Source organism: Dermacentor albipictus, unplaced genomic scaffold, assembly GCF_038994185.2.
Source record: "Dermacentor albipictus isolate Rhodes 1998 colony unplaced genomic scaffold, USDA_Dalb.pri_finalv2 scaffold_143, whole genome shotgun sequence".
Taxonomy (NCBI): domain Eukaryota; kingdom Metazoa; phylum Arthropoda; class Arachnida; order Ixodida; family Ixodidae; genus Dermacentor; species Dermacentor albipictus.
Genome location: NW_027225697.1, coordinates 95,163 through 110,349, shown reverse-complemented (window position 1 = coordinate 110,349; position 15,187 = coordinate 95,163). Strand labels below are relative to the sequence as shown.

Below are 15,187 nucleotides of genomic sequence, written 5' to 3'. Positions count from 1 at the left end.
GCACTGAGGACACAGTTGAAATCGCCCATTACTATGAGCTGTGTTCCCTTGCATAGACGCTCTTCTATGTGGTGAAAAAACTGAGCCCTTTCATCCACCTTATTGGGCGCGTACAAGCACACAATACGCCACTCGTTGTTGTTGAACGAAAAATCGATGGCAACACACCGGCCCGACACACACGAATTGACTGCATGCATCTCTAGCCCCGGCAACTTCTTAACAAAAAGGAAGCAGCCAGCGGATGTGCCCATGCACCGCATTTCTGACTACGGTAGAAAACCTAGACGTGAAACGCTGCACCATAACGCCGGTCTCTTCTTCACCATCGACTTTCGTCTCGTGCACGGCTAGCACATCAATGTCGTGCTCCGCTATAAGCCGGTAAAGCTGGCTTTGCTTTCTTTTCCCTGCCAGTCCTCGAACATTTAGAGTAGCGACTTTCAACGAACACGTTGGAGCCATGTTAACACTAGGGGAAGAGACCGGGAATATGGTGCTTACCTGTCGCGTCTAGCACGAGGCTAGACGCCGCCATCGCCGCCAGTGCGGTCCGGCGGAACAACATGAGCGTGTCCTAAGGACTCCGAATTTCCGGCACGCTTGTCTTCCGGAACATTAGGGCGCGGCCGAAACGATGAGCGCCGGCCTTGAGGCGCCTTTGCCGGGGGCTCCTCGGCTCCGGGCGTTGGCGTCTAGTGACCGTCGGCGCTGGTTTGGGCGTGGGAACGCCTCGCTGCAGCGGAGACGCTGGTCGGCGTGCGGGCACCATTCTTGTCCGGTTGCAGCTCATTCGCACCCTTGGGCTCGACAACCTTCGGCTCCGGAGTTTTCTCCCCATCCTTTCCGGTTGTCTCGTTCGAGCTAGGCAAGTCAACCGCTGGTTGTTGGCTCGCTGCACCATCCCCAGTGAAGGCGTCTCCGCCGGTAGACGCTGACGAGTCCAGTGGCCCCGTCTGCTTGCCGGCCTCGTCCGTTCCCCTCGCTGCATCCTCGGCTTCAACGACGTCCATGAGTTCCGCGTTCTCATCCGTCTTTCCCAGCCTGGTAGCCGACTTCCTGACGCGCTAGCGAACGGACGCAGGATTATGAGCTCCGCTGGAGCGGCGTTTGCGGCCCTTGCCGGCCGCGGAAACAGGAGCAGCGTCAAAGACGAGAAGGACTATGAGATCGTGCTGCCTAATCTGCCCACCGGTCGTGTTGTTTTAAACACGTTGTTTCTGCACGGCGACGTGCGGGTGAGGCCCTACAGGGTCGAAGATTTCCGAGACGCCCTCGCCAACGCTGGTGTGCTCCCCGAGGTCGTGGCGTTGGGAGCGTACCAGATCGGCCATGTGTGGGCGGTGACGTTCAACAGCGCGGAAGCCACAAGGAAACTGGCTGCTTTCAAGGATCTGCGAGTTAAAGGCCGTCGCTGCATTGTTATTGACCCTGAGGACCAGCAGGTTAAACTGCGCCTGCATTGGATGCTCCACGGAGTGCAAGATGAAGACATCCGGACTGCTTTTGCGGCGTTCGGGAACGTAACCGAGGTGACGCGGGAGCGCTGGCGCGTCCAAGGCATGAAAGAGAAGGCGTACTGCTCAAGCTCAAGCCAGGAATAATAGTTGACCTGCCCCACCAGGTTCGAGTCGCCGCTGAGTTAGCCCTTGTGGTGGTCCCCGGGCGGCCGATGCAGTGCCGCGCTGCCATGGCACGGGCCATGTTCGCCGCGACTGCAAGGTGCCCCGGTGCTCGAAGTACAGACGCTACGGACACGCGGACGCTGACTGCGTCCGTACGTACGCAGCATGGTATGGCCGAATTTGTTGATCTGCGCTAGAAAAGAGAAAATTGCGTGTGCGAGTTGTGCAGAGGAGAGTGGACGTAACACGTTGCGTGTGCTTTTCCGCGGCTTGCACGGGTGGCTTGGAATATGCTGCCGTCTATGTGATGTTACCAACCTGCATGCGTGTAATAGCGATGCAGTTAGCAGTGTATGCGAATACCTTGCGCGATTAGTGACACTCCTTGTCACCATATTACTCCGCGTAATATCATGCCAAGTCCTTCGTGTTGTTTTAATGTGTGCGCGCGAAGCTCACGTCCATGTTCACGCACGAGAAGCTGCGGATTATGACTGTTTATATTTGGCCAGCGCGTCCACTCACCACAGCTTTGCGCCTACATGCGCAACATGCCAACTAAAATAATAATAATTATTATTATTATTATGATAAAAAAGTACAGGCAAAAAAATTAAAGAGAGAGGTGCCATCAGCACCTGGTGTTCCCAGGTGGTCTCCCTCCCAAGTACTGACCGAGCCCAATGCTGCTTAGCTTTGGGGATCGGACGAGAACCGACGTATTCAGCATGGTATGGCTTTTTTTCTTTATTGCCGGTCTTCGACGTACACATACGGCATAAACAGATACACTTCATAATGGTAAAAGCAATGACCGTCTTGGGCCCTTGCGAATAGTTAAAAACACTTGATTACCGCTAGTTCATCCAATATATGCATCCATTCGGGTGGTTCTGTTCTCGTTTTATAAGCTTCACGCAGATATAGCACGCTTTCAATGAAACGCTCTCTCGCACTATGAATAACAAGCCTCTCATGGCGCTCATCCATTCTCGTTTTCCACAGGCTATGTAAACATATTGCCATAAACATGTCACATGGCATATCTGCGTTCTCAGTTGGCAAGAAGCGGATGCCGCACGGTGTTATCGGTAATTCCTTTTTCAACGTTCTTTGTAGGATGTCCCACAAGAACATTGCATCTGAACAATCAAGAAAGATATGCTCAATAGTCTCTGGTTGCCTGCATCTTGAGCAGTTTACAGACCACGGCACAAAGATTCCCCTTTCTCTTAGCCATGGCTTCACTGGGAGCGTTCCACTGTGTAATTGGAAGAAAAAGGTTTTTGCGGATGACCGTATCGGCATCCGCTTCACTCGCTTGAGCACATTTCTTCCTCTGGATTCAACGCGGTACATAGAACAATAGACAGGCACAGGCAATGATACATCAAATAAATCTTTGTACAGTCTTTTCCGTTTAACAGTTGCAAGGTAATTCAATGAAAAGCGCGTATGTAGGAAGTCAAAGGCCAATACGACTTCTCGCAGGAAGCCTCTGAGCCTAGGTCCTGTGGTGTAATTGGAGGACACAACGAATTGAGGCAACGCGTTCTTCAAACGTCTTTGAAGGACTGTGCACAAGAATGTATCTTTCTGATCACGTAGGAACAAAAATCTCGACACGACTTGTCTTAAAAAGAGATGAAACAACCCTAGGCCTCCACTTTTCACTGTTCTGAACAAATTAGTGCGACTAGAGCGCTCCGATACGGAACCCCAAATGAAGATGGCAAACTGCCGATGTACACTCTAAGAAAAATGCCGGGGAAAACGGGAGTAACTGCGCCGTTAGTCCTAAAAAGGGCGCTTTCGTCCCTCAAAGGACTAACTGCATGAATGTGCGTGCCGTGTGCAAATTTCGGAGAGTAAGTGTTTAGTCCCTGGTCGGAAAGAGAGCAACGGGAGGACGAACGGCAGCAGTTACTCCCCGGGCACTTCGCTGTTTTCGTCCGTGTCATGGAGCGATGCAGCGAAAACCGTATTGTCTCTAAACCGTGAATGGTTCGAAGTTCGTGCATTGTCTATTGAACTGCATGCAAAGCAGCGCCTTGTCTCTTGGTGAGAAAATTACGTGAAACTTAAAACTGGAATGTGAAGAGGCATGCCCTTCGTGCGCACCCCATAAGTGAGCGATACACATTAAACGCGCGCAAGTCATTGATAGACGGCTAGATTTACTTAGTCAATAGTACCTAAGTTCCTTCCATTCCAAGGAGGTTGGGAACTGATGCGATGTGTACCTCGAACGGCACACGCTAAGCGATAGAGAAATTGGCCTTCTCTGTTGTCTTCGGTGCGCTGTCTGAGCTCGCTACACGTATACATGGCGTAGTGCCTCAGTTTCAATCACCCTAAGAATACTCGGGCTGATTTCTTTTCGCAGTCGTTTATGGTTGCAAGTGCACTCAACGTTAGACTCTCACTGCATAGCTTGCGCAAAATACGAAGTCGCTTTTACATTGCCGCACTTGCGTTCCCATACTTAACTTTCCCTAAATATGCAGCTCCGTCATCCAAGCGGCGTGGTGGAGTGGTTAGAGTACTTTACTTGTGAGCGAGAGGGTGTGAGTTCGAATCCTACTCTCGGGCATCGTTTTTTTCTCAGCTCATTAATTTTTTTATTAGGGTATAATTGCCTAATTTCATTAGTTCCACCTTCGCGGAGCATCGGAACGAATTACAGTTGCTCCCTTGAGGACCATCGGGCAGGGGCAACTGTTAGTCCCCGAAGGAGTAAGCGCATGGGGAGTAACAGTTCATCCCATGTCAGTTCGTCCCCAAAAGGACTAATGGTTGTGGCAAATCAGTTAGTCCCCAAAAGGACTAACCTCCCTACCCCTTTTCGTCCTTTTTTTCTTAGAGTGTATTCTTTGTATGCTGACTCTTGATGCGCACAATGCTTGTAAAACATACCTAATTTTGGCCACTAAAAACACATTACACACTGTTGCTCTTGTGAATATTGATAGTTCTCTCCCACCCAGCCTTGCCGTTTTCGCCTTAATTTCTGCGACCTCTCCTTGCCAATAATCTTTGGTGTCCTGGTGGTGTTGCAGAGGTACCCCAAGGTACTTGGTAGGCTTATTCGTCCACTGCATTTTTTCAAAAAGTGAAGGCGTGTCTTCCCATTGTCCATACCATATCCCAATCGACTTACCCCAATTAATCGCACTCCCCGTCATTTTACAATACTTTGTCACAACATTAACTGTATTCCTTACACTTTGCTTGTCATCACAAAAAGCAGCGACGTCATCCGCGTATGCTAACAATTTTACCTCACTGTAACCGACCCTAAAACCCCGGACATGGCTCTCTTTTGTTATCTTTAGACACAGTGGCTCGAGATATAGGGCAAACAGTAGAGGCGATAAGCCACATCCCTGTCTTACGGAAGACCTGACGGCAATGCTGGGAGAGAGTGTTCCATTAACGATTACCTTTGTGGAAACGCCTGCATAGCACATTCTGATCCCTTCTGTTAAGATTGTTCCCACATTCACGTGCTCCAAAACATTGAAAAGAATTGTGTGTGTCACTCTATCGAACGCTTTTTCTAGGTCCAATTGTAACATGGCCACCCTACCAGAAAAGTTTCAAATTCCTTTAATGTGGTGAGGGGCTCAATCCTCGCCAGCCAATCCGGAGGACATTCTTGTTCTTTAATTACATCAATGAACTTGGAAATAGCTTCCCGGAGGAGCAGCCGCGCAGGCCTGCTGTCAGGCTCACAAAAGAAACCGGCCATTCGAGCCCTCCATAATCAGTGGAGGCCCATTAGCACATAAGTCCAATGGCATGCCGTCCCCATTTTCTACCGTCAAAAATCTAATACCTAATGGGCTTATAGGCAATTCTTTCTGTAGTGTTTGAAGATCGTCCCAAAAGAAAACCCCTACCAACAATGCAAAAAACATGGTCAATTGTTTCTAATTGTTTACATATACGGCAGTTTGCTCCCCATGCTAAATAAAAACCCTTCTCTTGTAAAAAGGCCCGCACCGGCAAAGTTCCGGTATGGAACTTAAAGAAAAAGGATTTAGTGCTTGACTGCACCTGCATTTTTTTAACACGCTTTAACACGTCGTTTCCCTGTCCTCCACTGTTTATGGCTCTATACATCAGAACCGGCATAATCATGTCAACTACATCCCTGTACAATTTCTTCCGCGACACCGAAAAGAGATAATCTTTAGAAAAACGTAGGAACAAAAAACGGACACTGTCTACGACTTCCCTTAGGTACCCTCAAAGAGCACCAGGCATACTTAAATTGCAGACCACGTACATCGGCGGATGCTTGCTCAGTCGTAACTGGCACATTGTGCGCAGGAAGGGGTCATGCGCGCCTCCAAAGAAAGAAAACCGGTTTACTACCTGCTTCACAATAAGATGTGACAGGCCTAAGCCCCCGTCCTTGACTCTCCTAAACAAGTTCGTGCGGCTGCACCTCTCCCATTCTATGCCCAAATGAACACAGCAAAAACTCTATGGAACCTTTGCACATTTAAACGAGAGCAACAGAAAACTTGCATAACGTACCATATTTTGCTTATTAAAAACAAGTTAGATACAGTAGCTCTCGCAAACATCGAGAGATGAGCACCCTTCCAATTTGTTGTTTTTTCCTTGAGTCGCTTGGCCTCTTCTAGCCAATAGTCCTCATTCCTCCGGTAATGTACGAGCGGAACGCCCAAGTATTTAGCTGGCGCTTTAATCCATCTAATGTTGGCGAACATTTCCGGTGTTGACTGCCATGCACCATGCCAAAAACCGAGGCACTTATTCCAATTCGCAAAGCTCCCTGTTGTGTTTCCGAAATGTTTAACAATGGTTGTTACCTCTGTAATGCTTTCTTTCGTTATAGCGCACACCGCTACATCGTCTGCATATGCCAGGAGTTTCACTTCGGCTTCCATGAGTTTGAAGCCCTTCATGCTACTGTTTTGAATAGTTGCCAAACAAAAGCTTTCTAGATAGATGGCAAACAAAAGCGGGCTGAGAGGACACCCCTGGCGCACGGAACGCTCTATCTTATAATCAGCCCCCCGCAGGGGCGTCTGCGTAAGCAGGCGTTTGGTGTGTTGCGACACCACGGACCCGAGCACACGAGGGTTGAACCCTCCCGCGTGTAGCCGTGCGCGGCTTAGCCGTGTCCGGGGAAAAGGGGATCCTGGGGGTTGAGCCAATGCCGGGTGTTTGGACCTTTACGGCCCCTCGGCGGCGGCAACACACCCCTTTGGCCTCGGCTTCACGTAGACGGCACCCCCGGACTGACCCACCCGGGGGAAATCGGCAGTCGCCTTTTCCTGTCTCTCTCTTCCTACAACCTTCGTCTTTCCTTTACTTTCCACCTTTCCTGTCTCCTTCTCTCTTCTATGTACTTCCTTCTTCTTGGCGGCAAGGGTTAACCCTGTGTGGCTATCCAACCTTGGGTACAACATATTTGGTTATAGTGGCGGCGTACGACTGACGTCGTGCAGACTTGCATGCAAGCTCTGCCGCGTCCCCTCGTTGGGCTCCGTGGTGGGTGGTCGGCGTTGTTGCCGAATTTTTATATATTCTCATGGAAACTCCTTTCCCTAAACTTCCTGATCGCCCTCAGAAACGAGGGCGCACCGAAGATATTTTCAAGTTTTTTGGCAACAGATTACAAAGCTTTCCCCGATTCCACGTCATCCATTCCGACAAACCTGAAAAGACGATGAGAATGATTTCACCTTTCCTTGTGTCAAAATGTCTTACCGAAGCACTTGGTGCAGGTTACAAGGCATCCAAGATGGCTAGTGGAGATCTCCTTCTGGAACTCCGCGACGCGAAGCAACATGAAAGCCTTCCTAATCTAGTTAAATTTGGAGAAATTCCAGTCACTATATCCCCGCACCGAACTATGAATACGAGCCGTGGTGTTGTATCTGATGATGATCTAATGGAGCTGACAGAAGACGAACTGATCGAAGGCTGGACCGAACTGAATGTTATCAATGTCAAGCGAATTATGCTAAGGCGTGACGGTAAGGAAATCAAGACAAAGCATCTTATACTCACTTTTGGCTCAAGCATCCTGCCCGAGACAATCGAGGCAGGCTATGTAAAGCTACGTGTCAGACCCTATGTCCCAAATCCTCTTCGATGCTTTAAATGCCAGCGTTTCGGACACAGTTCCCAGAACTGCCGAGGCCGGCAGACATGTGCTAAATGTAGTGGAGGAGATCACACTTCTGAAAATTGCGAAAGCGCTCTACACTGTGTCAACTGTGATGGCGAGCACGCCGCATACTCACGGTCGTGCCCGTCATGGAAAAAAGAAAAAGAAATCGTGACGATAAAAGTTAAAGAGAATATTTCATTTAAAGAAGCGCGCAGGCGGGTTTCCTACCAGCCCAAGAGCAGCTTTGCCGATGTGGCGCGTCAGGGGGCAGCGCCACAACGGCCTCCGGCGACTGTCCGACCCACACCCAGTGAGGCGGCAGTGACGCCTCCCGCCCCCCCGGCGGCTGCAGCTAGCGCTGCTACGCCAACCCAGCAGAAGGGGCCATCTACCTTCGAGCACGTGGCCTCAAAGGTCTTGTCTACAGGGACGAGGCCTTCTTCTCGAACGCAGCGCTCGCAAGAGCTTTTGTCCAGCACCTCTTCCGAGGTGATGGACACAACCAGCCAGACGGCGCCGCCAGCGCCTAAGGAGCGGCGAGATTCTCGCAATAGCTCCCAAAAAGAAAAGCACCGCATCTTGGCGCCCTCAAAGGGCTCCGTGAGGTAACTCGTCTTCTTAAACACACAGCACATAAACCACAGTCAACATGAATACGCAAATAATACACTGGAATGTCAGAGGTCTGCTGCAGAATCTTGATGACATCAAAGAACTCCTATACAAGTATACTCCAAAAGTGCTGTGTGTTCAGGAAACACACCTCAAACATTCGGAAACAAATTTCCTTCGACAATATGCTATATTTCGTAAAGACCGCGATGACACCCTCGTCTCATCCGGCGGTATTGCAATCATTGTAGACAGAGGTGTTGCTTGCCGAGAAGTAGAACTTCGTACGCCCCTAGAGGCAGTTGTTATCCGAGGGGTGTTGTTTGATAAGCTGGTCACTATCAGCTCTGTATACATTCCTCCAAATTATCAACTTAAGAAAAGCGAATTTCAAAACTACATAGATGAACTTTCCGCGCCATACATAGTTGTCGGAGATTTAAACGCACACAACGCTTTGTGGGGAGACTCTCGTTGCGATGCGAGAGGTCGTCTAATTGAAAACTTTTTTTCCTCAGGAGCATGTATACTTAATAAAAAGGAGCCAACGTACCACAGTGTGGCACATAATACATACTCCTCGATAGATTTAAGCATAGTGTCGAGTACTCTAATGCCGTACCTTGAGTGGTCCGTTTTGAAGAACCCCTTTGGAAGCGACCACTTCCCAGTTATATTAAACCTGACCAAACAAGATGACTCCTTGCCACATGCTCCCCTGTGGAAGATCGAGTCGGCTAACTGGGAACTTTTCCGCGAACTAACATATACCATCCGGGATGAAATCGATTCATTCAATATAGACGATGCTGTGGCGTATATCACAAGCCTTATAATTCAGGCTGCGAGAAAATGCATTCGCGAAACTAATGGAATGTCGAATAAGCGTCGTATCCCATGGTGGAACGAAGAATGTAAAAAAAACACGGAAAAACCAGAACAAAGCTTGGGGACGACTTCGCGACTTTCCAACCGCCGAAAACTTGATTAATTTTAAACAAATAAAGGCTGAGGGTAGAAGAACACGTCGACGTGCTAAAAGGGAGAGCTGGGAGAAATACATCTCTGGCATAAATTCCTACACGGACGAGACGAAAGTCTGGACAAGAGTGAATAAATTAATAGGCCGGCAGACGCATCCTCTACCCTTGGTTAGCACGCACGGTGATAGCCTGGAGGCTCAGGCGGATTGTCTAGGTGAACACTTTGAATATGTTTCAAGTGCATCGCACTACACAGAATCTTTCCTGAGGTTAAAAGAGCGTGCAGAGAGACAGCCTCTTAATCACAAAGACTCCTCGAATGAAGCTTACAATCTTCCATTTAACTCAGCGGAACTAAAGGCATCTCTCGCTTGTTGCAAAAACTCGGCGCCAGGCGGCGACCGCTTTATGTATGAAATGATTAAATATCTCCACCCTGAAGCACTGAAAACGCTCCTATCTCTTTTCAATGCCATGTGGGCGGCTGGGTGTATTCCATCCTCATGGAAAGTAGCCATAGTCATCCCGATACTTAAACAAGGCAAAGACCCGTCCTTAGCCAGCAGCTACAGGCCAATAGCGCTAACAAGCTGTCTGTGCAAGCTCTACGAAAAAATGATTAACTGGCGCTTAATCTCTTTCCTAGAAAATAACAAAACACTAGACCCCTTCCAGTGTGGGTTCCGAGAAGGTAGATCGACAGATTTCTGAACACAAATTTCTGGGAATAATTCTAGATTCCAAGCTTACTTTCATCCCCCACCTCAAATATCTGAAGGCAAGATGTTTGAAAACGATGAATATCTTAAAAATTCTGTCTCGCACAACCTGGGGAAGTGATCGAAAATGTCTCCTAAACTTGTACAGAAGTCTTGTCCGTCCTCGTCTTGACTATGGTGCTATAATCTATCATTCTGCAACACCGAGCGCCCTAAAAATCCTAGACCCTGTGCACCACCTAGGTATCCGCCTAGCGACCGGTGCTGTCAGGAAAAGCCCTGTAAAAAGTCTCTATGTAGAATCAAACGAGTGGTCACTTCGTCTACAGAGGACATATTCCAGCTTTACATATTTTCTCAAAGTAAACTCGAATCCTGAACACCCTTGTTACACAACTGTAAATGATGTTTCCTGTGCCACACTTTTTAATAATCGGCCTACAGTCAGGCAGCCTTTCTCGCTCCGTATAAGGAATCTTAGTGAAGAAATGTCTGTCCCACTTGTAGAACACCATTTAATGCATCCAGCGAAGCTGTCACCGCCGTGGCAGTGGCAGCTGCCGGAATGTGACATGTCGTTTCTTGAAGTCAGTAAGCATGCTTCTGAGATGCACATTCGAATGCACTTCCTTGAACTTCGGTCGAAGTATTGCTGCCCAGAGTATTACAGCGATGCATCTAAGTCGCAAGCCGGCGTCTCTTATGCAGCAGTTGGTCCGTCCTTCTCCGACTCTGGCATCTTGCATGCGCAGACAAGTATCTTTACGGCGGAGGCCTATGCATTATTATCAGCTGTGAAACACATAAAACAATTAAAACTAGGAAAGTCAATTATATATACCGACTCTCTGAGCGTTGTTAAGGCGTTAGTATCGCTTGAAAAGCACAAGAACCCTGTAATTAATGACCTTTATACGCTCTTGTGCGCTGTCTATGGGTGTAATCAACGTCTCATTATATGCTGGGTGCCAGGGCACAGAGGCATTGAGGGTAATGTGCTCGCTGACGAAATCGCCACATCCACAGCAAGAAAAGCTTTGAACTGTTCTGTAGGTGTCCCCGCCATAGATTTAAGACTTTTTATTCGCAAAAAACTAAGAGATTATTGGCAACACTTCTGGGACTCGCAAACCTCGAATAAACTTCATTTAATCAGGCCACATTTAGGTACCGCCCCATCTATAGCAAAATTACGAGAGACTGATGTCGCTTTCTGTCGACTAAGAATAGGGCACACATACACTACACACAACTTCTTGCTGACTGGTGAGGAACCTCCTACATGTGGTAGACGTGGTAAGAGACTAACGGTCATCCACGTCCTCGTGGAATGTAGGGAAACAGAATGCGAGAGAAAAAAGCACTTTCCCTTGGCGTATCAACACCATATCCCATTACATCCTGCACAACTTCTCGGCTCGAACCCGTTATTCAACACCACATCAGTTTTAAATTATTTAAACGACATTCAAACTTTGCACATTATCAGACCAAGTGTTACGTAGTATCGCCTCTTAGCAGAGGCTCCTGCTGCGTCTCTTACATTAGCATAGCACGTGTCTCTAAGCCCTTGCATTCAAGGGTCCTTGTGAGAGACATCAGTGCTGCATTCACTACATGTTTTGTTTCATCACCCGCGTGTAACATGACAGTTCCATAGTTCACACCTCTGGTCATTGTCATTGTTTTAATACTTATTTATTTTACGCAATCTAGAGCGACTGATTTTAGGCCTATCTACAGCCATGCCACATCCACCATTCGAAGTACATTTCTTCACTTCACGAACAATTCATTGAAAACCGATCACCATGTGTATGGCGCTCTTTGGTCATATCTGGCCCTTGCGCCATAAAACCCCATACATCATCATCATCTTATAATCAGCCGTGTTGAGCAGTTCCGGTACGCCAGAGCTACCCCATCAGCGATGATTGATCCTACATTCACGTACTCAAAAACTAATAACAAAATTTCATGTGGGACACAATCAAAGGCTTTTTCTAAATCTATCTGCAGGATGGCAACGGCATATTGAAAATCGTCACAGCATTCCAAGGCGCCTCTCATCGTGTGTACATTTGTCGCAATAGTGCGTCCCTTTATACCACAAGTCTGGTGTGGTCCTACAAGATCCTGAATTATTGACTGTAATCGGCTTGCAAGAACATTCATTAAAACTTTGTAATCCGTGTTGGTCAATGAAATGGGTCTGTATGCTGTGACTAGCCTCAGCATTGCTTTTTGGTTCGTCATAAGGAATAAGGACGGTATGGGCTTCAGAGAAACACGGTGGTAATCTGTTGGTAGCAAAAACTTCGTCAAAGAACGCTTTCAACCGAGGCACCAACTCGTTCTTGAACGCTTTATTAAAGGCCGCGCGGAGACCATCCGGCCCTGGCGACTTATTAGGGCTCAGGTTATCTATAGCACTTTCTATTTCAGCATGCATAATGGGTGCTTCTAGAAGTGACTTCGTCTCCGCTGATAGTTGAGGCATACGGGAAAGATAGCTTGCTCTGTATGCCTCGATATCGACTGGCTGCTATGCAGAGAGCCAACTATTTCGCGTTCTTCCAATGCTCTGGCTTCGGGGTCCCTCTCAGGAACTTCCTGAGCCTCTTCTTGCCTTTCCATGTTTCAAACTCTTCGTACAAAGAACACAACAGAGAGCGTCTTAGGAATAGGTCTTAGGTTCGTCTTAGGAATAAGGACGATATGTGGGCTTCAGAGAAAGACGGTGGTAATCTATTGGTAGCAAAAACTTCGTCAAACAACGCTTTCAACAGAGGCACCAACTCGATCTTGAACGCTTTTTTAAATGGCGCGCCAAGACCGTCCGGGCCTGGCGACTTATTAGGGCTCAGGTTATCTATAGCACTTTCTATTTCAGCATGCATAATGGTTGCGTCTAGAAGTGACTTCGTTTCCGCTGATAGGTGAGGCATACGGGAAAGATAGCTTTCGCTGTATGCCTCGATATCGACTGGCTGGTATGCAGAGAGCCAACTATTTCGCATTCTTCCAATGCTCTGGCTTCGGGGTTCCTCTCAGGAACTTCCTGAGCCTCTTCTTGCCTTTCCATGTTAACTCTTCGTACAACGAACACAACAGAGATCGTCTTAGGAATAGGTTTTAGGTTCGTCTGAGGAATAAGGACGATATATGGGCTCAGAGAAAGACGGTGGTAATCTGTTGGTAGCAAAAACTTCGTCAAACAACGCTTTCAACAGTGGCACCAACTCGTTTTTGAACGCTTTATTAAAGGCCGCGCCAAGACCATCCGGCCCTAGCGACTTATTAGGGCTCAGGTTATCTATAGCACTTTCTATTTCAGCATGCATAATGGGTGCTTCAAGAAGTGACTTCGTTTCCGCTGATAGTTGAGGCATACGGGAAAGAAAGCTTGCTCTGTATGCCTCGATATCGACTGGCTGGTATGCAGAGAGCCAACTATTTCGCATTCTTCCAGTGCTCTGGCACCGGGGTCCCTCTCAGGAACTTCCTGAGCCTCTTCTTGCCTTTCCAGGTTTCAAACTCTTCGTACAACGAACACAACAGAGAGCGTCTTAGGAATAGGTCTTAGGTTCGTCTTAGGAATAAGGACGATATATGGGCTTCAGAGAAAGACGGTGGTAATCTATTGGTAGCAAAAACTTCGTCAAACAACGCTTTCAACAGAGGCACCAACTCGTTCTTGAACGCTTTATTAAAGGCCGCGCCAAGACCATCCAGCCCTGGCGACTTATTAGGGCTCAGGTTATCTATAGCACTTTCTATTTCAGCATGCATAATGGGTGCTTCAAGAAGTGACTTCGTTTCCGCTGATAGTTGAGGCATACGGGAAAGATAGCTTGCTTTGTATGCCTCGATATCGACTGGCTGGTATGCAGAGAGCCAACTATTTCGCATTCTTCCAGTGCTCTCGCACGGGGTCCCTCTCAGGAACTTCCTGAGCCTCTTCTTGCCTTTCCATGTTTCAAACTCTTCGTACAACGAACACAACAGAGAGCGTCTTAGGAATAGGTCTTAGGTTCGTCGTAGGAATAAGGACGATATATGGGCTCAGAGAAAGACGGTGGTAATCTGTTGGTAGCAAAAACTTCGTCAAACAACGCTTTCAACAGAGCCACCAACTCGTTCTTGAACGCTTTATTAAAGGCCGCGCCAAGACCATCCAGCCCTGGCGACTTATTAGGGCTCAGGTTATCTATAGCACTTTCTATTTCAGCATGCATAATGGGTGCTTCAAGAAGTGACTTCGTTTCCGCTGATAGTTGAGGCATACGGGAAAGATAGCTTGCTTTGTATGCCTCGATATCGACTGGCTGGTATGCAGAGAGCCAACTATTTCGCATTCTTCCAGTGCTCTGGCACGGGGTCCCTCTCAGGAACTTCCTGAGCCTCTTCTTGCCTTTCCCCGCAGGGGCGTCTGCGCAAGCAGGCGTTTGGTGTGTTGCGACACCACGGACCCGAGCACATGAGGGTTGGACCCTCCCGCGTGTAGCCGTGCGCGGCTTAGCCGTGTCCGGGGAAAAGGGGATCCTGGGGGTTGAGCCGATGCCGGGTGTTTGGACCTTTACAGCCCCTCGGCGGCGGCAACACACCCCTTTGGCCTCGGCTTCACGTAGACGGCACCCCCGGACTGACCCACCCTGGGGAAATCGGCAGTCGCCTTTTCCTGTCCTCCTCTCCAATCTTCGTCTTTCTCTCTCGCCTTTTTCATCTTTCCTGTCTTCTCATCACTTCTTCTCACTTCCTAGTTTCCCGGCGGCAAGGGTTAACCTTGTGTAGCTAACCAGCCTTGGTTATGCTGTATTTGGTTATAGCAGCGATGTACGGCTGGCGTTGGCAGGGTTTCTATAGCAGGAGCTCCTGTCACGTCCCCCTGTTGGGCTCCATGGTGGGTGGTCGGCATCGCGGCCGAAAACCCAATTGTACTTATGGAAAACGCTTTTCCTAAACTCCCTGATCGCCCTCACAAACGAGGGCGCACCGAAGAGGTCTTTCAGTTTTTCGGACGCCAAGTCTACAATTTTCCACGTTTTCATGTCATCCACTCAGAAAAACCGGCTAAACAAGTACGAACAATCT

At 48.4% G+C, this 15,187-nt stretch overlaps 1 pseudogene; it reads right to left on the bottom strand.

Annotated features, from left to right (window-relative positions):
• Window positions 1-2,251: 2,251 nt before the first annotated feature.
• On the bottom strand, window positions 2,252-2,370 carry LOC139053489 (5S ribosomal RNA; annotated as a pseudogene).
• Between the last annotated feature and the right edge of the window lie 12,817 nt (window positions 2,371-15,187).